General features: G+C 41.8%; 1 protein-coding gene across 5 annotated transcripts in view; it reads right to left on the minus strand.

The window, feature by feature from the left end:
- syt1a (synaptotagmin Ia) overlaps window positions 1-20,102 on the minus strand; it is a 145,922-nt gene extending 125,820 nt beyond the window's left edge. For 4 of the 5 annotated variants that reach the window (XM_061029496.1, XM_061029495.1, XM_061029493.1 and 1 more), the window contains exon 1: window positions 19,868-20,102. The gene's annotated coding sequence lies outside the window, so the exon portion shown is untranslated. The remainder of the gene's footprint in view (window positions 1-19,867) is intronic. The other variant, XM_061029497.1, reaches the window with a different exon arrangement.
- Between the last annotated feature and the right edge of the window lie 3,714 nt (window positions 20,103-23,816).

Here is a 23,816-nt window from a genome sequence, read left to right on the forward strand (position 1 = left end):
TGCTTTGACCTTTTTACTGCTGCTTTTGGAGCCAAAATAAGGGTAGGGGGCTGGGTGGAGGAGGAAGCTCTTGCCTGTGGCGAACTGGAAGCACCACCGATCTCTGGCATCTCTTCCCACCCTTGGCCAAATGTCCTTCTCTTTTTTTTTTTTTTATCCCAGGAGTCAAATGGACACCACTGAGGATGGTAAGGGTTAGTGATGCTGACAGGTCTGGGCAGCCATCATAGAAACAACCAGAGGTCTCTTAAGTGTTTGAACACTCTTTTTATGTGGAGGCCTCTTTGGACAGATTAATATAGTCCTCTGATGCCTATTTTCAAGTTCTACAGTCAGTAAAAGAGAAAAAAAATCACAAAAATCTGCCCAATTACCAGGTCATGCATCCACCCTTTCCGTTTGTATGCATTGAAGCTAGTGCCCTTTTCAATTATTAACAGTGTGGTTATCCAAGAGTTTGTTGACAGCATGTGATCTAATAAATATTATATCATGTTATTGTATTATAAGGAGTCCAGTTATAGCACAATAAACAAACCTCAAGAGCACCTTTGGGGGATTAGATATGAAAATGGGTTGTTTGCAACGTCAAATCTAACCACTTAGGACTTTGAAGGTGGGCTTACACACCATGCCAACCTTCTTTTCAATCCCAGATTTTCCATATTTTCTGGTTTTCTGTCACAGAGAATACCTTAGGAAGTTGAAAGCGGGTTACACGGCTCTCTTTGGTGCTCATTACAGCTGGTAGAACACTCATCAAACAGACTTCGGGACCAGAAGAAACGTGTTTTCATCTTTTCCGCTAAAAGGTTGAGTTCAGGCAGCGTGTAGCTTTCTTATTAGGGTTTTCTCAACAGATTTGGGCACATATTTAGACAAATCACATGGTTACTAAAGATTGAACTGCAGCATGTCAATTCAAACTGGTGAAAATGTTAAAAGAGGCAATGTCTGGGAAGTCTATGGAAGCTTTTAACGTAATGAAAAGAAGCCAACTTTAAAGTAAAAAGCTGCAGATTATCCTTCATCCACTTTTGATTGTGAACAGCCAAAGCATCTTTTGTGTTCAACTGGGAACTAATGCCGAACAACATCAACACTGTTACAGATGAGATGAAGCTAAGATGAAAAGAAGCAGAAGTACCCAAAGACTGATACAAGACTGAAATCTCTGTTCCTCTGATGTTATGAGAGAAGTTTCCGGGAGACATTTATGGAGTTGTTGATAGGCTGTTTGTCTGTACAGAAGATCCAAAGTTAGCCATGGACTTCAGATGGTTAAACACAGCTGCTGTCTAGACTTAGATGGTACATTTTTTCTTTATGCTCAAACGAAAGGAGGAAAACCAATGCACAGGGATATAGCCTGCCCATGTAACCTTATAGGTTTATTTGAGGGAGAATTTAGTGTATTTCAATTCAAGTGAGATGGATAACTTGGATTTAAACTTGTCACGGCCGATACTGTGATTACGCTGTTCCAGTAAAATAAACAGGCTTTGGTGCAGACTTTGTGGGCACAGTGGTAACTTTCACTAAGTCAGAGAAGCTGCGAAATCCAATCTTTTATCCAATTTCAAAGCAGGATTGACTAGGAGGATGACTAGTTTGCCCATCTGATGGGCAGGGGGGATATGACTCCCACAAAGCTGAAAAGCCATCCATGATGGAGCTTTAGGCATTGTCAGCATGACTGATAACCATAATAAGGGCATAATAAACATAACTGCTTTGAACCATGAACCAACAGTAACAAGGGTGTCCAAATTCACTCCTTCAAAACTGCTAGTCTGGAGCTTTGCTTAATCTCTCCCGCAGGCCTCAGACTCTGGAGGTTTATGATGTTGCTGCCAACTGAACTGGAGCAAACACTTGCACAGTTGAAATGCCTTCCTGAAATCTTGTGACCAAAAAATGATGCACTTTAAATGACAATTCTGTTCATAAAATCTGACATCAGCCTTTTGTTCATGATCGTTTTAAAATCAAGTATATTGTTTGAAGACCAGAGCACATTTGCTCTTTGACAGATCCATGCATCCTGGTCTATCTACATCATCAGTACACATGATTAGAAACCTCTGTTCAGTGTTAAAGTGATCAGATACTCCTGTCACTGTCTGTTTGTTACACGTTGTATTAGGTAGCAATCCATATCCATTTTACCAGCACATGAGCCCTTTGTTTTCCATTCTAAAAATCTATAAAGAGATATGAGGTTTGCACATTGACTGTTATCAATGCCGATTACCCCAACAGTTTCAGACACTTTGGATGCACAGATATCCATTTTTGTTAGGCCTAGGCTTTATTAGGCATGCATTTAGCTCTGGCTTCTGTTTGGAACACACCTGCTTGTTTCTCAATACGGGGTATTAGCTCTAAGTGGGGGAAATGGATGTTGACAGACTGGCATAGGGTGGAGTGTTGTTCTGCCATATTGCTAAATTTAAAACTGTTCTGTTGTACTTTGTTATTTAAACTCTAAAGAGTTGCACAAACAAGATAAGAAATTCAATTCTTTTTTACGGCAAAAGCAATTTAACACTCAACCAGTGATGTCGCTAGGTACACGTCGTGCATATTTTACGCATTAAAATCTGAAAAGAAGAACCTGGTGTCCCAACCAATAATTTATGATTAAAAAAACAAATATATTACGCAGAACTCCCTGTGCCTGTCAGCCTGCTGAGGGATCATTCATATGAGTCAGCTGTCAGTTTGAGTTCTGTTCACATAAACTCCAGATTGCAGTGGATTTCATAAGCATCTGGTATCGACCTGAGAGTTATACAGAGCAACGTAAGTTTTCATGATAAATGTCCTGTTTTTGTTTTGCATGAATCACGTGAATGATGACTCTTTACATCTCCTAGCATTTGGAATTTACCTTTCATGCATTAGGTGACATATATCTATGATGTAAATAAAATGAGTTTCCCGTTACAAAAACAACTCTATGATGAATTGGTGCAAAAACCAACAAACACCACATTAGAAGAAATGAAGTGCTTAACACTCAAAGTCTCCTGGGGAGGACCTCTAGACTCATTTTATACATAACAACTTTGCTTTGAACTGGTCAGGTCACATTAAGTTTTTTAACCATACAGGCTTAAATGTGAAAATTGTATTGTCTTTAATTATACAACTATTACAATTGTTTGCTTTACGAGGACCATCTAACTTTAGTGAGGACCCATTTGGTTTCCATGGAACTCACTCAAATCACCACCTGTGGATCCAGAGGACTCACCACATTAAACAACCAACAACTCCACTGACCACACTTCCATTCCTTCTCCTGTATTGCACTAAGAATGTATTAAAAAACATACTATACAAGGAGCAATAAAATAAGTTAAATGTGTAGTTTACTCTTGATTTCCACATTTTGAAAGTGATGTATGTGTGCATGTCAACTCAATATTTTGTTAACTTATTTACACAAACACTATTTGATTTTATCAGGAAGTTCATGTTTGTTAATATAAGCCATGTATGTCTTTGTGCTGACATGTTTTAAAAGGTCCAGTAATGGATATAAGCTATGTGTGTCCATTGGCCAACTTTTGACTTAACTGTATATTATTGTTTATGATTCTGCAGAGTTAAAGACTTCTATCAGAATAATATAAGACGTATTCATTATTATTCAACCGTGGGTTTTCAATTCCAATGAGACATCTCAGCCAAGATTCCCTTACAAGCTTGTTATTCATGTGATTATCTTACAGTTATTTCTGGCACACTGTAAATAAGCTTTAATGTCTTCATAATCCCTATGATATATACCTGCATGTCCAACTTCTGTAGTTTAACCTGCTTTTATTCACCATCCAATTACACAATAACTTGATGGTTTTTTCCATTAAGATAGAATTCCTCAAGGTGACCTTGAACCTTAAAGATAATCTATTGCATGGTTTGAGTGCTTCCGCTTATGGCAGCAGAGATAACACGTGTAGGCCTACATGGTGGTACTTAATGCAGACAATCAATATCGTTCTTGTGCATTGATTTGGGGATTATTACATCGTGTGTGCATCACTGACACCCTCCCATGCCCTCTCTGGTTCAGCACACTGAAATTAACTCACAAAACATTGGGGTTCTTTCTCACAGACAGTTTTTACATCATTTAAAAGGAATATAGGATGGATATGTTGGCTGTAAAGAGTCCATGAAATGGCGAGACAAAACAACCTTACATAAAGGACAAAAGGCTGAGAGGGTAGCCTTACAGTCACATCTTTCTGAGGGAGGCTTCACTTCTGCCAAGTATGCAGTCCAAATAAACAACAGCGTGTCAGATCAGTGCAGCTCATCAATCTCAGCTCATCCCCAAGAGTCCCGTGAGCAGATAAAAAGCTAATCAAACCCTCCGCAATGTCATTTATCATTGGCTGCTCAGGAACGCTCAATCTTCCATTCCTTCCCTTTAGCCTCATTGGCAGCATCGGCTCTAGAAAATGGACACATTTTGCACTTTGAGGTGTCCTTCTTTATGTCCTTAATCACTTTGTAGACTGATATTACATTTAACACTATTGGCTAATGTAAACACGCATTAATATCCATATAAAATATCCCCCTCGTTTTATTTTATTTATTTATTTTTTCGCATTAGGAAACACATTAGGAAACACATTAGGAAACGCATTAGGAAAAGGATTCAAATAGTTCCCCAGCTAGCTGCTTCATAAGAACTTTCACTGGAAATAGCATCTAGGGATGCGTTTTTCCTTTTATGGCTAAATGAATTGTGCAACAAATACACAATTTCAAAATGCTTTGCATCATCCTCGTCTCTATTTGTATGCAGCTCACAAAGCACATCTTCTCTAATATCAGAAACATGTGAGGCCAGAATATTAAGAAGGTTCTGGGTAGGTTTAAGGTGGGCTTAATGATTGTGAAGCGCAATTTGCAAAGCCTGGATGCAGTGCGTCCACACTTTGAAGACGGAGAAATCATTAAACTATTGATGTAGGTGCAGGGCATGCCGAGGATGAAAGGGGCCCGGTTCATTATGGGAGCTGCAGTTGTTGAAGGTTGCCACTACAACAGTGGTGCAATTCCATTACTGCAACTGAATGAATTAGGCATTCTAATTGATGGGCCAAAAGGTGGCTGATGCCCATAAATCGCTCTGATTTTGTATTTATGCCTAATGAATATTTGCGGAACCATGGCTGCTAACCTCAGAGGAGCTTCTTCAGAGAGGCGAGAGGAAAATCATTTTATGGTGAATTAAAGGAAGACGGGACATTTTATGTTTTGGTCATTGCACAGCGCTTGCCTGATGCGATGGCATTTCATGGTGTGTTGTCTTTGCTCAATTTTCAAATCCTCTGACGCTCCCGAAAAAAGGACTCATCATTGTTGCAGCCAAAAGTCTTGATCATGTCTCTGTCGGGACAACACACTCGATTTCATGACTCTAATCTATGTATCTAAGGATACAGAGTTTCCTAACTGAGGAGCATTCCCTTTGCTATTTCTTTGGTATTCTGTTTCGCAAAGAAAGATAATATTCAAACACTAGGGTGTCATTTTTCTTGCACCCTAGTGTTGGCATTTAATGCATCTTTTTTAAAGTCACTGATCTATTTGTACTGGCTTCCTTATACTCTCTGAAAGCAACCCTTAACAACCATTTATTCAAGACTAAGCGTGGAGATGCACATACTTGAAGGAATGAACTGATTACATTTTTTTCTTTCATGTTTAGGAAAAAAGGACTGGATGCAAATCAAAGCAGTCCTTTCATTTTGTAGGTTTACAAATGCAGGCTCAACACATCCACCTGTAGCGCGGTAATCCAGTATGTATATTTGTCTTGCTTCACTGGCCCCTCTTCACTCCGCTGATATCTTCACACAGAGAAAAAGGAAATGGAAGATAGTGTGAGGGCCATCTTTCTCTGGGGAGAAACACTTCAAACACATGCCCCTGATATTCAGCCAGTGCCCGTCTGTCCCTCTGTGTGTGTGACAACATGGAAATTTTGACATTTCTGTTGCGTTAGTATTCAGCGGTATTCAGGCCAAGGGGCTTTGGGGCTGGAGGAGATGGGGTTTATATCCAACCCCTTCAAAGAAGCTAAAGACCACTTTGAAAATATTCTAAACACATTACTCTTATCGTAAAATAGCGATAATACACAAAGCTGCAAATGACAGTTTTATGACTTAAGAAATGCGATTCATACTGTAGCTATAACTATGGCTGTTTTTTCATGCGGTTGAATTCGATCAAGTATAAGAAGCAAAATAAAAAGACAGTCCAGTATCCAGTAATCGATCCAGGACGGTGTTATCTCTTGGATGGATGAGGAAAAAAAAAAATCCAATTAACCTCATCATCATAAAATGATTCAATCCAAACAATTCTCTGTCAATCAACAGCACATTTGGCCAAAAATGTTCAATCCCTTGTTTTAGTTTTTAGTGTCAGCACATCTCATAATGTGCCTAAAATGAAGTTTGATGCCTCGTGAAGCCACATGTCCCTAACATCCCAATCTAAGCTGCACTATTTTGGACTAAACTTTGCAACCCCAAAAACATTCATCATTTGAAAACTATTCTGTTCGCCCGTTTAAACATCCCATCGTGTCTTTGATCTTGAGCAATTTCCCTGCAGTCGGAAACTTTCACGTCCCTTCATCTGAGTCAAGGCCGAGTGAGGAACTCTGTCTGAAAACAGGTGTTCTGGTAGTTTGATGTTAGCCTGCGGTGGTCTGGCAGGTACGGAAACATGAAGCCATTGTGACCCCGTTCTACAGACTTACAACACGCACCCCCCCCTCACCCCCCTCCCCCTCAGTCTGATGGAGCAGCCAGGTGCCAAAATAACACACAGCTGTGTTGAATAAAACATCTGACACAGTGACTCCCTGACTGATGGTGGGACAGAAGGAGACACCCCGGGGACGCAGGGGGTCTGGGACTCTCAGCATCCAACCACTCGACTCATTACACAAGTTAATGAGAAAGTTTGTGCGGAGTCGGCTCAGAGCTGGCTGCTGGTTCGGGTGAAGGAGGGAGCTGTCCTGCAGGCTGGGGGTGCTGAATCTGACCCTGCTGCTACATCTGTGGTTAATCAGGCGCTTAGCTACAACTTACAAAGTTACTTGCACTGACTGAGCAGGGAAGGGTCTTGTTTGCTAAAGGGTGCAGAGCTATGACAAACCAGCCAGTGAGCCTTTGGACAAACTGTAAGGGCCTGTGTTTTTGTTTATCTATTGTTATGGGATTAAGTCCATAGTTTACAACAGGAGACATCCCTTTTAGACAAGTATCTGCAAAGAATTCAGATGTTAAAGATCCAAAATATGTTGGATATAAAGTTGCAAAAGGATGCTTTTTCTACCGTCGTTTCTAGTACACGAGGCAATCTTTTGCAAAGCAAGGCTCAGATAATTTTCCAGTTTATTGAAGAAAATGGAGAGGAAATTAAAGCGACTTTCTGCAAATATCCCCAGAGTCCCTTTAAACACGACCACTTTAGTTTGTGGCCATTGAAACTTCAACAGACTAGATAGGACAATTCATTCAACAAGTGAAAAAGGACATATTAGTAACACATTACAGAAACCCCTTTTCTGCTTTACTTTCCTGTTAATCATCTCATAGCCTCTTTGATTTATTTGGAGTTACAAATCTCACACTTGTCCACAATTGGACAAGCGTTTCTGTGTATGCCTTAACACATTTTTGAGAGGAATTGTCTGGTTTCATTGTGTCTGAGAAGTAGCTCACACTTGCGTTTCACTTGCAGAGGTTGATATCAAAAGCAATACAATAATAGTATTTTAATGTTAGCTAATCTAATTAGAATTGCAAAGCGTCTGGACGCCCCACAGAGTTGGAGTAGGCCAAAACACCGGCTATACATCAACAAATTAAAGTCAAGTTTTGTTTTATCAACAAGCAAAGGAAGTCGTTTTGATGCAGAAAAGCTGGCACTCCACCAAGTGCCAAAGCGTATTTAGCAACGTATCGACTCGACATTTAAAAGTTAGTTCCCTGACTGGATCAGATTACAGGAGCCGCTGCCCCTTTAAGCCCCTGAACAACCCCAAATCCTGTTTCAAATAACATTACAGGATAAAGTGGGCTTAAATATTTGACTAATGTGAATAATGTGAACAATGTAAGCACAAGAATCAGGGGACAATTAGCATGAATTACGGACTCTCTTGTTCTGTGGCTCATTAAATACATACTTTGCCTGGTATGTTGACACAGGTATGGCATGTGATTCGTTCATTTAAACAGGACGACAGGACAAAACACAAGCTTGCAAATGGTAAAAATAAACAGCCAAGGAAGGATGGTGATAAAGAAAACAATGTTTAACAGACGTTAAATTAACAACTCCAGGGAAAGAGTATGCACTTGTACATTCTTTGGACCAAGACACTGCCCTGTTTGTAAAATCTAAATCGCTCTATATATGTATCAAGGGAAAGGATGATACCCACAGTGAGAGGGATAACCAAGAGGATTGCAGGAGATAGGAGGGTAAACAGTGAGCCAGTGTATGGCTCGACCCCGTAGCTCGAGATAGAGTCACGAGTCACTGACTGTGTTTACTGAAGACAGAGACACATGGACAACATCACAGAGGGGCACACCTGTGGCAAGCAGGGGTCAATAAGAAGCTGGTGATGTGAGGTAAGGATGCAAAGGGGGTATCATTTTCTCAGAGAAGAGCTAACATCTTCTCACATACTGTAAAAAAAAAAAAAAAAAAGGCGACTAAAAGGACAAAAAAAAATTGAAGCCAAACCCACTTTATCTAATTAACGTTGCACTGCTTGACTAGTCAGAAGTAAATTGCTGTATCTCCATTTTGACTTTTCAATTTATAACCCAATCTATGTTGGTAAAATTGAAATCTTTGTGCACCAAAGTGGAACTGAAACCAATTAAGAGAGAGGAATGTCGGAATGTATGGGTCAACAGCTTGTTCACAAGTTATTCAAAAACAAACATGTCAGAAGTCCAATTAGCGTGCATCCACTATGTCTTTCTTACAAAACAAACTAACGTTGCTTTCACACTTGCACAAAACTCCTGAAAACGGTCTGACATTTTTGAGGCGAGTTGCGCGTGTGAACGCTGCACATTGCTCTATTCAAGCGGTTGCGTGCAAATGTAACCCGACACAGCCTGCATACAACTTGTATCTGCTATTTCAAAATCAAAATACTGCGTAAACCACTCCACACTATCAGATGCCATCTGTCCACGTCGCTAGTTTACATCCACGAGAGTTTAGCACTATGCTCTGGAGTTCAACCGAAGTGTGATCACAGTGATCTTTGGTGGAGAAAGAAAAAACTTGAATGGGAAAAAATAATAATGCACTCTTCTGGAAAAAATAAAATACTATTTTCAATGTGCTATTTCAAAGTGGAACTGCTAAAAACAGACAATTCATACCTTTGTTTTTTCCACATCAGAAAGAACAGGTTGGAGTCTGACATTTTTTCTCCTCTTTGGAGTCTCTCTCAGCTCTATCCTCCTTTGTATGATTCCTCTGTATTTACAGATGAACAGATGAAGGTGTTGTTTTGTGAGAGTCTGTTACACAACACTGGTTTGGCTCTCAGAGGACTCTAACGTCGTGCCTGAGTCTTCAGAGGGACGGACAGGTTTCAGGTTGCAGCAGGATCTAGTGGCTGGGACGCCTCATTGCACTGCAAAGAAAGTCCCCTTGTGGGTCATTATAACAGCAGCAGATAGAGGATGTTGTTTTAATGCTTTTATAAAAGTTTTCTATTGATGAAATACAACAACATGTGGAAGGTAACAGGTCCACAGCCGGCACAGAGACAGTTTTCTGTGCTTGTCTGGTCTCGGCACCCACGGGGGCTCTTAGCAGGGTCGGCCAGCCAGAGTAGGAGGATGGACCGCGGAGTTATTGATTGAAGCTTCTCATAATCTGTGAGCGGGTCCAGAGGTGCTGCAGGGCTGAGCGAGGCGAGGATGTTTGTGTGCTACGGTGTGAGGGTCTAACAGGGAAATTGACCTGCCTGCTGCCACTGAACAGGTTCAACACCTTTATCTGAAGAGAAGAGGTGCCTTTGGGTGACGCCAGAAAATGGCTCATTATGCGGCACTGTGAAATAGACAGAAATTCTTCTGTTTCTACAAAGGTTGCTATGATGCTTAAATTTTTAACTGGGAAAAATTAAACGATTTCAACTTCTGTTTTGATATCACAGCAACAAAATATGAAGTCCTAGGCTCCTAATATTGGGTAAATTCTTTTTTTTCAATTACCAAAACATTGCAGAAAAACTCCTGCACTTTTAGCTCATGTTTCAGAGCTAACATGTCTTCAAAGGAAGCCAGCTCACTGAGCTTATTAGAGGATCTCTGAACCTTCATGACTGATCACAAAGCTAAAAAAAAAAGAAAACAGCCTTCCTTCACCTGCCTTTCTCTCTGCTCCTATCCAACCTTCATCTTCCTCCTGTTTTACCTCTTTAATCTTCCTTCACCCCACTGGCATTGAGTACAAATAACTAATAGGTTTCCATGAGCATCATTGGTCACTGTCACTGTTTGTCCCCCGGAAAAAATACACTAGACACCAAACTGAGTCCAAAGCAACATATGAAGATAAACATGGATCCATGCAGATATTAAAAGGCCTGTTTTCCAAATCACAAACCAAATTACATTTTCTCACTTACCGGTACTCCAAATAATAACTTGCTCTGCATCTAATCTATTAAAACTAAATTCAATTGTATTTGGTGCTCAAAGCAAACACAGAGTCAATATATCTTTCTGAGAACAATTTCCCAGTCACTTGGGTTAATCAACGGATCTTGACGTGAACAGCCTTTATATATTTATTTTTTCTTATTTGGCCCCATTAAGGTTGAGTAATATTCAGCTTGGGTAACTTTTAATTGGAATACTTGTTGATAATGGCGGCTTGTGATGCACAGTGCATGCATAATCCACGGTGGCAAGTGGCTGCCTCTTCATTAACGACGTTTAAGAAATGAATGGTGGGAAATCTGTCGTTATCGCTTCTTGCAATCACCAAACCCTACAGCGGGTGCAAATTCATAATCTCAGACAATTTGCATATGCAATTAGAGGAAGCTTCAAGGAAAGGATGTGATTGACAGAACTGGAATGTTTTGCCTAGTTGGTCTAATTGAATCCAATTTAGAGAGCAACCTGGGTCGACTTTATGGGAATTGTTGTGTGCGTTGTATCTCTTGAGCCACTTTGAGATACTACAGCAGATATATCCAAAGATGGATTTTGCACACCAGTTTTTTGGCCTACAGCACTTCATTACCTTGAAACACACTTTTCTGGAGAACACAGCTTTCACAATTCCAAATGTTCTTTTCCTTTATATGAATGGAAACCGACTTATTTCTCAGAGAAAGCTTTGCAGATTTTGCCATGAAGCTATAAAAAGAGGAAAAATGTTATCGAATTTCATTCCAAAGGAGAAACACACAAAACACAGGAGGTGTGTCTATTTTCGCGCCGGCTCTTGAGCTTCCATCTGCTTCTCTTTCTCATTTTTTCTCCCCCATCCTCAAGGTTATTCATCTGGCCCGTGGAGTCAAAATCAATGGCAAGAGCATGGCCGAGAGTTGCAGTCTTGTGCCGTGTGCGTCTCTCGCCGTGCACACGGGAAGTGAGAGGGACAGCCGTGTGTTTCATTATTAATTCAAGGCCAATGTGTTCCCAGGGAGGGAACGCAGGATGTCAAGGTAATGAGTTAATTTAGGAGATAAGGAACAGCAAATGTAATCTTGGAAATTTCCCCAGCAGCAAAATGGCTTCTCAAGCCTCAAGACCATCCTATCAAGGAGCGAGGGGGAAAAAAAGTCCTTCATTAACATGAAAGTGTTACAAAGTAGTAAATCAGGGTAATCACCCTCTCAAATATGGAAAAGTTTACCCAGAGATGTCGTTGTCAACCCTCCGGTGTGAGTAACGGAGCGGGGTTTGCTTGGAATGCTTCAGCTTAGACAGATGAGTGCAGAAGTCAAACTGCTGAAGACAGCACAGTAATTTCTGCCACTATTGTAGATCCCAGATTAAGCAGTACTCCGGCATTATATCAAATTTAACCAGACGCCTAGTTATTATCCCAAAGAGGGTTGGGTTGGCCCCGTAGTGCTGTGGTAATGAGTGTTTTTTTCGTCTGAATGGGTGGACATGTTTAGAAAAAAAAAACAACAAGCTTGGCTCTGAGACTGAACTCTGCACCGTACAGACCTGGTGTGCCTCCACGTTTGCATCATACTTTACGGGACACCCAAACATGTCTGACTAATCAAGTGTTAAAGAAACGAGGGAAGAAGGTCGCTGAATGGTAGCGTAAACAAGAAGAGTAGAAATTGAGGCCACTTGCTGTTCTTTCCCTCCCGCCGAGTGAGCTTTGACTTTTTCTGGCCGTGCTATTATTCCAGCGATTGACTCTGGCTGTGCTGGTTGGCAGATCTCTCAAGTGAAAACTTTCCTGTAGTTTAGGATGTAATAATATGCAATTTATTTTGAAGCAGTTTTAAAAAAAAAAAAACAGGGGAGCCCCTTAATATGAAAGGACGGCACTGTGTGTGACATAACGAGAGCGGCTTATGAAGACAACTAGACGGTAGGACGGTGTACAGCACTCGCACGTGACATCTACAGTACAGCGCTAATGGGTGAGGAAGAGCACGGGGGAGGCGGCTGGCATGACAACCTACAGCAGGCAGGCAGGGGAGACTTGGTTGCCATGGTGACAAACAAGGATGTTTGCATCAGAGGCAAATCTCAGCGGTCGGTAGAGGAGGGCACACATGCAGCTTGACTTAACAGGAATGGAGAATGGATGGACGGGGCAAGAAATGAGAAAAGGTTGAAGGAGGAAGGAAGGCACTGCCGTCTCTGTAATATTTAGCACTGCCTCTCAATGTTTGCGCTTCACTGTGGCACAAGGACTCAATGGCTCAGAACAATGCTTATGACACATTTTGCTTTCTGTATAAGACATAATAAGCATTGAATCATCTCCGAGCAACTTCACAAAAGGGTCACTTGAGAAATAAAGGCTGTAACGCTGATGCATTGTGTTCTGTTAAATCCAGCAACGTTGCATTTAATGAGCATGCAATGACCTTGATAGGAAGCAAAACAATCCAGCTATGTGACTCACTTGCTACTCTGTTCGGTCCAATATGCACTCAGCTGACAGGGAGATAGAAAATAAAGAGACAATAAGTTGAGTATAACAAGTACTGGTGCTTTGCGGCACATGTTGAAAATTATTGAGATACACTTAAAATCCGCCAAGGTCATTCATGTCATGCACAGGGCGGTGCAGGGTGACACTGATTTTAATTGCTTTTTATATCCCATCATGCCACTGTATCTTGCACACACTGCCGGGTGTCGTGTTGCTTTATGACTCATGCGTCCTCCAAGGGCGCCCAGAAGTAGCAAGCGCACTGTATCAGAGCCGGGAGGCAATCAACTTCGAGGTTTGTTTTCCCGCGTCAGGTTGACACATTTAAGGGAGAATTGAGAAAAGCTGTGTGAAACAACGAGCCTTTGGCCTGAGATAAGACACAGCACGATGCTTGAGTAGGGGTGACCACAAATCGTCGTCGGAGCCTCAGTCGACAGCCAGTCTCACAGTCGAACGAGAGGGGAAGTTCATTCCAGCTATACTGGGGTGCTCAATGTTTAATTTTAGATAGATTTGCCCGCTGTTTTCTCCAAATACAGAGGCAGGCACCTCCTTTTCACTCAGGCTCTCACTGGTTGTTATAGGCTGTGAATGGTGAATCCAGGGTAGCGTTGGCTGAATGAGAGGTCATCAAAAGGTCAGCGAAACAGGGGGATAAATTTGAAGCAACACGTGGATCTTTATGGATGTAATGTGTTTGTATTCAATTTTCTCTGGATTTGGACTACATCATTCGACGATGGGCAAAATCTGACGTATCAGTTCGATTATGTAAGTCCCTAGTCGGGGGACAGGCCTATGCTTGAGTTTTGAATGTGTCATTTGGTAGAAATAGACGTGGTCGCCTTTGTTATACACAGTCCAGATGAGTTAATTCCCCCCAAAATACAGCAGCTGTGTCATACTTTTAAAACTCATGAATGGGAAACGGAGAGCAGACGCCTGTAATTTGGATTCTAGGCTCGTCTCCACACTCACACTTACACTGTCAATACAGAGTGGCTAAATCAACAGGGGACCAGAGTGGAGCACCTCTAATCTAATCATTTCAGACAAAAAGGTACCGAACAATGTGATCCAAATAGACTATTACACAAAGAACAGCGGTTGGTTAGGTTATTACTGACATTACCCTGGAGGTAAGGGGGCACAGTTCTGAATTTTATTTCACTGAATTGATATCAGCATGTAGAGAAGGTGCACTATACTCTGCCCTTATGTGTCTTTGGACTCCCTAAATACAGTACGTGCATGGATTGGCATGGTTTTGCAGTAACTAGCAGAGAAAATCCGTTTTCATGGACCATTTGCGTAACCTTTTCAAAAACTTTCCCAAGAACTTTCGGTTACACGACTCTAAGTGTTTCAGAAATCTCAATGAGTTTTGGCAAAATAAAATGTAACGTCTTCATAGGGCAATCTCTAGCTGGGTTAGGGTTCTAGGTGTGTACTAGCCTTACAGGTAAGCACAAAACACAAAGAATGGCCTTTTATTATTTTATTTAATCACCTTGTTAAATTCAGAAAACATTTCAAATGTCCTCCAGGGTCTTTTTTTATTTTTTATTGCAGCGTGCCCTTCAGTAATAATTAATCTACTCCTTCATGAGGCAAAGGGGGATGGTTTGCCCACTATGTACGGGGCGAGACTGGGGGCACATGAGGACAGACGTGGCGCACACAGGGGTAAGACTTGTGTCCCTCAGCGGTCCTGCACACCCAGGTGGTATTAATCTCTAATAACTTCCCCCACAAAGCACCTCCAGGCAGCGGCGGGAGCAATGTTACAGGTAGATGATGCGTTTTACCAGCGCTAAGTATGAATCAGGATATTAAAAAATTGTAGGAGGGCAAAAGCAATTTCCCCCTGAAGGCATTTTAAAATTACAGCTCTCAGACTGGAAGTAAGTTCTGCCATAAAATAATTTTCTTGTCCTCACCTTTCAAAATAAAACACCGTTCCTCAACCAACATTGCTATATGTGTCCGCTTAAAAAGCTTCTGCAAATGAAGGTCTTCCTGGCAGATAGTTATGACAAAAGCAGGATTTAAAGACTCTTTAGATGCACGGTGTACGGACTATTGAGCATTGATGTGGCTGTGCATAAAGACATCAGTCTCAATAAGATCCTGTTAAACCATGTCTGCACAGATTTTCCTTCGGAGGAAAAACCAGAATGAAGTCATTGTTGCATTATTTCATTCTGACTGCTTCTGAGGCCATTCATTTATAGCATTCAATTATAGCAGACTGTTGTTGAATTTGTAAAGCAACACATACTTGTTTTGTTTTTTTACTGGCTTCATTAGACAATGTTCAGGCTGTGGCGCTGATCCTTTCCAACTCCAACGGCAATTGTTTTCAGCGCTGCTGCTGATAAATATACATTTAAATACAGTTCCTTACAGCTGGAAGAGTGGGCTTTTGTTGTAAACTGAATGATGCTTTGGTTGTTCTGCACAAATGAAAACGAGAAGACGTGCGTCATGCATGCTCATGCAATGTGAAATTCAGCAGCTTTACACCATGCAGTGCTACATTGAAATAAGCTGAGTTAGCTGAGTAAACTCATTTGAGGTGATTTTTAAACCTGTTGGTGATATCTTTGGCGCCAACTTATTTTAATTCTGACACTTGTTTACTGTTTTTTTTAGCTGTATTGATGTGTCTTGCTGTTCTTTGTGTAGCCTTAGTTGCTGTCAGTTAAAGTTCTAACCAACTTTTCTTATCCATCAGCAAATGAATACTGGTGTTTGTGAAAGTGTCTCATAGAATTAGTTTTGGATGCTCAAAAAGTCTGGAAAAAATGGGTTTCCCAACTCTAGCGTCATTTCTATAAGAATATGCTTCTGTCTTAGTTTGAATATGCTTGTGTGTGTCAATAGATTGTGAACGAGTGTGTGTATGTGTGTGGATTGATCATGTAATCTGAGTCTTATCTCCGTGGGTCTACGGGGATCAAGCAGTCCTGAGATCTACACAACCTGTCAAACACCGAGCTTTGAATCAGGACTTAGACTGAGCTAATTATCCTATCAGTGTCAAGCATTTAAAGCAAGGCTGATACCAGGTAGCATGGCAATGAAAATCAGTTAGAACAACTTTTCCAATTAGTGACTTTTTACTGTACATATGGTCAAATCTTTTTTTAGAGGCGCAGGTTGGTGATTGTTATGTCAGGCTAAAGCCATAATGAGGCTGCATCTGTCTGTCTTTTCTGAGTCTTAACAAGAAATGTTAGTTTTACAGGCTTTATGACTTGTTTCCAACAGACTGATTCTCATCTAAGTGTCACTTCTTCAAAATGGTATAAAACCTGTCTGCGTCTAAAAGTCTCAAGTACGTGATTAGTGCCAAAACAAACTGCAAAAGAAGTCATTTAACGGGGCGCTGGTGGCGCAGTGGTTAGAGTGCGCGCCCCATGTATGGAGCTGGTCTTCCAAGCGGGCGGCCCGGGTTCAAGTCCAGCCTGTGGGTCCCTTCCCGCATGTTATTTCCCGCTCTTCCTCCCTGATTTCCGACTCTATCCACTGTCCTATCTCTCAATTAAAGGCTCAAAAAAAAAAAAAAATCTTTAAAAAAAAACTGAACAGGGAGTAGCTTCGTAGTGAAAAAGTGAAGAATATTTTTGCCCTGAAGTGTTTTAAATGTTTAGGATGGGGTCAGGATGAAAATAATACGCTGTCACTGTCAAGAAATCAGATCAATATACTAACAAACATAATTCATTTCTCACTTTTGAGCCGTGTCCCTTGATGAGAAAATTGGGTTACGACTAGATTTTCATTAAAGCTTAAGGAGAAATGAAGGAGCACATGAAGGCTGAATGACTGGGCTTCCCAAAATATTATAGACAAACTTTAGATCAATGAATTCATCCATACTATCAGTAATAATGACAAGATGTAGATGATGATTATAAGGAAGTGTAGGGACATGAGCTGAAAAAAGTCCTGAGGCATCCATCTCTACCAGCGCGAGGCAGTCTTTGTGATGACAATGTCACCGATCTGAGCACAGCCCTCCTCACATGCGCCCGCAACCAAACGGCCACACAAGGTCAAATCATAAGAGAAATGTTATTTATATCCTCCATTTTGTATCCCAATCCAGATCAGCGACAAACACCCACCCAACTCTCTTTCCTGCTGTTTCTGTTGCACATCCTTTTTTACCTTCTTTTCCCTCCATCTTCTAATGAACTGATCATAACTGAGAGGCTTCAGAGATAGTCAAAGTAATCCTGGCAGACCGTCTTTAATCCTGTCGGCCCTTTGGCTTTCTGAAAAGTGCATTCATGATAACGTGACCCGAGGAAAAGGTTACAGCTACTCAAGACATCAGGCTCGGGACTTGGGGCCCGAGCTCATTAATAGCTCTTTAACAAGCCTGATAAAACATGACGACACCTCAGGCGACAACTGAGTACACGCAAGATTAGTTTGGGGGGGGTCAACATGTGCCCCTGATCTGTCATGCTTGGTGTAAATAAGATCAGACAATAGAGGGGGGAAAAAAAGTCAGACCAACCGAAGAACTTCAACGCCTCTCAAACTCCTATCAGACAGTTTCAAAAACTTCCAAGTAAGCCAGACGCCACACATGGCTGAGAGCTGCGCTGCTGGCAACTTCCATCAACTCAAGATTTAGGTCAGGATTGTTTTATTGTTTGTAGTTCGCAAGGTTTTCCTCAGAGAGAGATTTATCCACATATATCTCCTCCTCTTCAAAACAAGCAGACTTGTGGTTAACACCTGTAGAAATACCAACAAAAGACGTGTCACGTAAAAGAAATTTGGTGAATACAGGCTGTCTGGTGAGTGGGCTGCTAGCCAAGTGGCCACTAACATCAACATGACTGACGCCGTGTTACTACTTTCTGAAAGCCTTTTCCTTATATTTGGAGGAGAATTGGATTTCATTTTTACAGTTGCTTTCTTGTCCTTCTGGATACTTCACGTGTCACCAAAAGATGCAGGCTTGCCGGCTGTTGTCTTTACTTTTACTGTGTGACAGGGTGAATAGATTAAAGACAGTTTAATCGTGTTGCACTATCGGGGTTATGTTCCAGCTAGCCCTCGTTCCAGGTGAAGATTACACTCAACAGAGTTCCTTAAAAACCAACAATGAGATTTGAATTGTGTTTCAAGCGGCTCTAACCAGCCAACAGTCCACACGCTGCATCCATCAGCGCAGACACAACCTCAGCCTGTCTGATTCAGTTAGTGCTTATGAAATGGAGCATCTGCACGGAGGATGTAAACACAAGCTCTGCCTTGGGAAATGAGCTGAGGGGGTCATTCAGATTTGGGATGGGGGGGGGGGGGGGGATGCATGCAGTGCCGCCTCTGTTCTCACCTCTCTCAGGTAACAGTTTGACACACAAGAGATTCCGTTCCCGGCTAATGCGTTTCAAGCGCGAGGCTAAACAGCAACACCTGAGCAACCCTAACTTCCCCCCCCCCCCCCTCCTCCTCCCCCTCCTCCTCCCCCTCCTCCTCCTTTTCTCTCTCCTGTTGAACTGGCTCCTCCTGCCTCCTGAGATATTAGGTAATCCGGGAGCAGGGGAAAGGTGACAGGCTGCCCGTCCTTTTTAAAGCTGTCCTCTTTTGTCAGCCAAACCACGTTACAATTACTATGGATATGCTTCACATGTTTTTCAGAGAGCTTCAAGCATTTGCTGTGCCGTAGTCATTTGGCGCTCTGTCAGTTAACCTGTGGTAAGTGATAAGAGGGGTTCCTACAGATCACAACAATAGCTGATATATTCGTTAACATATGGAACTTAAGTGGCTTTTCTATTGCATCTAATCATATTATAATGTGTATGCTTAAGATGCTTTAGATTACGACTTAAGTAGGTTTTTATTATCAGTGAGTTTGTACAATAGGCTATCAGCACACAAGGTACAGTCAAGAACAAAAGCACGGGGAAAAAGTCACAGACAGAGGGGGATGTCTTGTTTCCTTTTCAAATGGAATTACAGGCAATTACAGGCATGCCTCTTTCGTCCCTGCCTAAGATAAACCCATCACAATTGAAGGACGGAGAAGAGACGAGACAGGGCACACGAAGCAACAGCCGGTCCCGCGGTTTTTTGTTTTTTTTTATCTGATGGAGAGAGGTGAACAAACGGAGGGATTAGCTTCCATGGGATGAAAGCAGCTGCTCGTCTTCCATCTCCGTCCCACCCCTCCCCTCCCTTCCCTCTCCCTCTCTCATCCATCCATCCATCCGCCCACACATCCACACTGTGGTCTCCCCTCGCAACCAGAAACATGCTCTATATGTTGTAGTCGCTGTGCTGTCTACACAGCTGCGCTCCACCCTGTACCATAAGCAGTTCCAGCAACGAATAAAACCAGCAGAAAGAAGCCTTACAGTGCACATGGTGTTAAAAAAAAGAAACGGGCGCCAAATTTGGTGCCACACAGCAGGAATGGGGAGTTGTAGCAAAGGGTACTTCCCCTGTGGCACCCTCAAAGCACACCACCCTTCCTGACTGTGTCGCCTAGACACTGATACATCAACACTCCATCCCACTAACAGAAGAAAAAAAACACACCCACAAAGCAACAAGAGGCACCGCATGTTCTGTGACTTCTGTGCAGGAAAGGAAATGACTCTCTTACCTGGCAACAACAGCACACCTTCACTTCCAAAATCTGCTCGCCCTGACGAGGAGGCACGCTCATCTGGAGTGGGAGAAGGGAGTCTTGGAGAGAGAGGGAGGGAGAGAGAGAGAGAGAGAGAGAGAGAGAGAGAGGTGGAGCTTGGTTTTGGAGGAGAGAGGGAGGGCTGGATGATGACTCTGTCTGCCGTCTATATAGCCAGTCTTGTGGGGGCAGTATGGATGGCGCTAGATCATCTTCTGTTCAAACACACGTGGCAGATGAGACTTGTGAAAAGCAGGGAGGAAAGGAACTGGGGGCTGATGACGGGAGGAGGAGGAGGAGGAGGAGGAGGAGGAGGAGGGAAGATGTGTAAGGGAGACAGGAGACTCTGGGCTGTTTAAGCCAGCATCGTCACGCAGCAGTTCCTAGGAATCCCTCCAGTGAGAGGAGAACTGCATCACTGAGTCCTTGGCTGTGATTGGTCGGACAGTGAAGCGACGCCAAGGATGGTGGGCAACGCCGTGTAACCTAAGATGACCCTTTCTACACATATTAACACGCCATGTCTATGTCTGTCAGCCCCTCAGGACATCTGTCACCTCCAAGGACATTGCAAATAAAAATCCTCTCCCATAGGATCCTGGGTTCCTTGGGAGCATGTCTGTGTGTGTGTGTGTGTGTGTGTGTTTTGTAAGCTATTGAACGATGGCCTGCCCTTGCACATGAGAAAACAAACTCACACACACATATACGTGCACGCAAACAGAATGGTGCAAGAACTTCTCCGTGAAAGGAAGATGATTTCCCCGGAGGAAGGCTGAGCCTGTCAACAGAAAATCCACACAAACTCCTGCAAGGGCGATTTTTCAGTAGAGAGATTGAATATGTTTTCCAGCTGACCTCAACACCAAGAAAGAGGTTATGACCTTAAACTATTTCAAAAAGTCTGAACTGAAAGTTACTCAAAGAATGCTTTCTATATAAATTATCTCCAATGAATTAAGGTGGGGATCGTACATTTGAATGATATTGCAATCTGTGTCGAGACTCCTTAGACACACGAGTCTTCATCGACACACGATTGATACTTTTCTATTCTTTGCTGGATGCCAAAACATAACTTTACGTTTTAACAGAACCGGAATATCTGTTTATATTGCTAAGAAAACAAACTAAATTTCTCCTCCAAACAACTGTGTTTATTCAAGTCTTTCTTTTGACTTTCCATTTCAACACATCCCAGTGTTTCCCCTAGGTTTACAGCGTTGGGGGGGGGTGGGGAGAAGCCGACATGCTGACACGGCGACACAAACACTTGAAGGAATCTTGGTGTTCATGTGTTACTTTTAATGACAGCTGTCCTTGTCTATTGGAAAGGTATCCTTAAATGACTTCTTTCCCTGATTTCCGACTCTATCCACTATCCTATCCCTACAATAAAGGCACAAAAAGCCCAAAAATAAATCATATATATATATATATATATATTTTTTTTTTTTTTAACTTGACCTTCAGGGGGGGCAGGGGGGTGGGCCGCCCCCCTACTATAATGGTAGGGGAAACACTGGATCCTGATGAAGATTTATTTACCTTCCACTAATAGTCATTTTATTGACCTGGTTTTGAACAGATCATATTGTAACCGTACAGCACCTTGTTTATTTAGCTCTAAGATAGCTTTGATCTAGCAGATTTGTACATTGGATTTCTATTCTTAACCAGCGTTTGGGTTCGCTTACCACAGCTGCTTAACGTGGAGTAGGAGGAGGATTGTCCCGCAGAAGTAGCCGTAGTTGATAGAACTGAAGGTTCTTCCAGTTGGATGCAACATGGTTCGATGGGTTGCTGTGCTGGTGACCCCAGGAGGAATAGATGATGCTTATGCTGGTGCTGATGGGGAAAGAAAGAAAGAAATAATTTATTTTTGGGCTTTTATGTGAAATGCTGGAAAGGAGCTCAAGGTCGGATTTGAACCCTGGCCGCCCGCCTTAAAGACCCAGGCTCTGTACATGGGGCACGCACACTAAACAGTAGGCATGTTCAAGGTATAAAGCAAACAAGTGTTATTATTGCAGAAGTTAGTATTGTTAATAGCCAAGAAGCACAACGTTAGGGTTAGCTGCCGGTCTCCTCTCTTATCTTCAATGACATTTATCAGCTTCTTGCTCTAAAATAAACATTGCCATGCCATGTTATTTTAACCAGCAATCAACTTGATCAAATCATAATCAATAATTTGTGCCCTTAAATTAAATTCAGGGCACAAAATTAGCACCAGTCAAATGTTGGAAAGATATGCAATTATATATGTAATTAACTGGAAACACAGTATGGGTTGATATATGTAAATATTATGTAAATTATCATTTCAATTCCTGTAAATGATAAACTATAACTTCATTAAAGTAAATAAAACTGTAATTAAACCCTCAATTCTAATCAGAGGCTTTAAAATTATTGGAGGAAATGAACCGGCTGAGACGTGCCTGCATCGCGGTCATGTGACACAGGATTCATGAATATGGAAAGTAGATGATGATGCCATTTCTAGCTGCCCCAGGTAGCAAAATCTGGTTTTCTATTGGCTGCAGGAGAGGCCTGAATAAAAGCATTGCCCAGCTGCACTCAAAGGTCAGACAGGAGCCGACAGGCTGCAGAACGAATAGAGAGCTCCGTTTTGTGTTTGAAACATGAACACAGCCCAATTTAATTAATAGTAGTGGAAATCATTATCCATGAATGAATTTAAAATCACCCAAATGTAAGGAACTTTCCAATGCACCTTAGAAATTAAACAACAAAGAAAGAATGGGATCCCTGGATTAAATCATGTAACTCTATTACATTCTTACACTATACTTACATTATACTATGGATGTATGGTAGAGGCACAAATGTGAATTTCACTTTTGTTTAAAACCAGCTAAAAACTCCTCATATAAGCCTGAAGTTACTGTTTGGAATGATTTGAATTTGAACAGATTAACATAAATGCATGAATGCTGAATTCAAGTTTGATTTTAAATACCTACTTTGTATTGCTATATAGTCTAAAACAAATAAACACCATTATGACCAACAGGAAAAACATCAGGAAAAATCGGGTCAAACACTCACTATGAATTTCTGAGTATTCAATAAAATCCATTTCCTCATTGCCTGATCTATCCATCTCTTTTTTATATAAATGATGCCACCAATCTGGTCAAGCCTCCTTCACGATCCAAGAAAAGACTGTTAGACAGTTTATTTTCCGGTTGTGAGTCACATACTGTAGCAGCCGGTGGTGATCTCTATTTATCCAGCACTTTAAGGTCATCCTCATCTCCAGTAAGGCTGTTTTTCATATGACAAGAATCCAATAATCAATAGTCTTTTATAGCAACAGAACATTTTCAAACACAGTAATGTGAGCATATTCTTTTCAGAAAAGGTGTTGTTTGAAAATTGATCAAAAAAAAGACAGGTATTTGCCATATGGTTCATCGAGGAGGGGTCCAGGAGCTTTAGACCACAGAGCATGGTCTCCATCAATAAGTAGTAAGATTAACGTATTATTGGCTTCAAGCTTAAGAAAAGGAACTGAAGTGCTATTTTCATGGTCAAAACTGATGCTGAGGCTTCCAGCATGGCGACCGCCATTGACAGGCTTCCAAAGCCCCCTTTAGTACAGATGGGTGACATCAGTCAGGCTTTGTCCACTATTATTTACAGTCTATGCTTAATACCCATTGTAACAAAATGATCAACTCACTGCTGCTACTTCTCAAAGAAGAGTGGGAGAGTTTTGCTCGCACTTCAGCTTTTCAAAAAAGGCCAACCCTCATCTTCACTTCGTCATGGCCATGGTGAGCTGGTCCAAATGAAATATCCTACAGAAGTAAAAACTGTTGTCCTTGCTTGTCCACAGCTGGGGCCCATGCCATGGGTTGTACAGTGATTACTGGCTATAATGGCAGTTTGTCTC

This window comes from Labrus mixtus, chromosome 22, assembly GCF_963584025.1.
Source record: "Labrus mixtus chromosome 22, fLabMix1.1, whole genome shotgun sequence".
NCBI classification, from domain to species: Eukaryota; Metazoa; Chordata; class Actinopteri; order Labriformes; family Labridae; genus Labrus; species Labrus mixtus.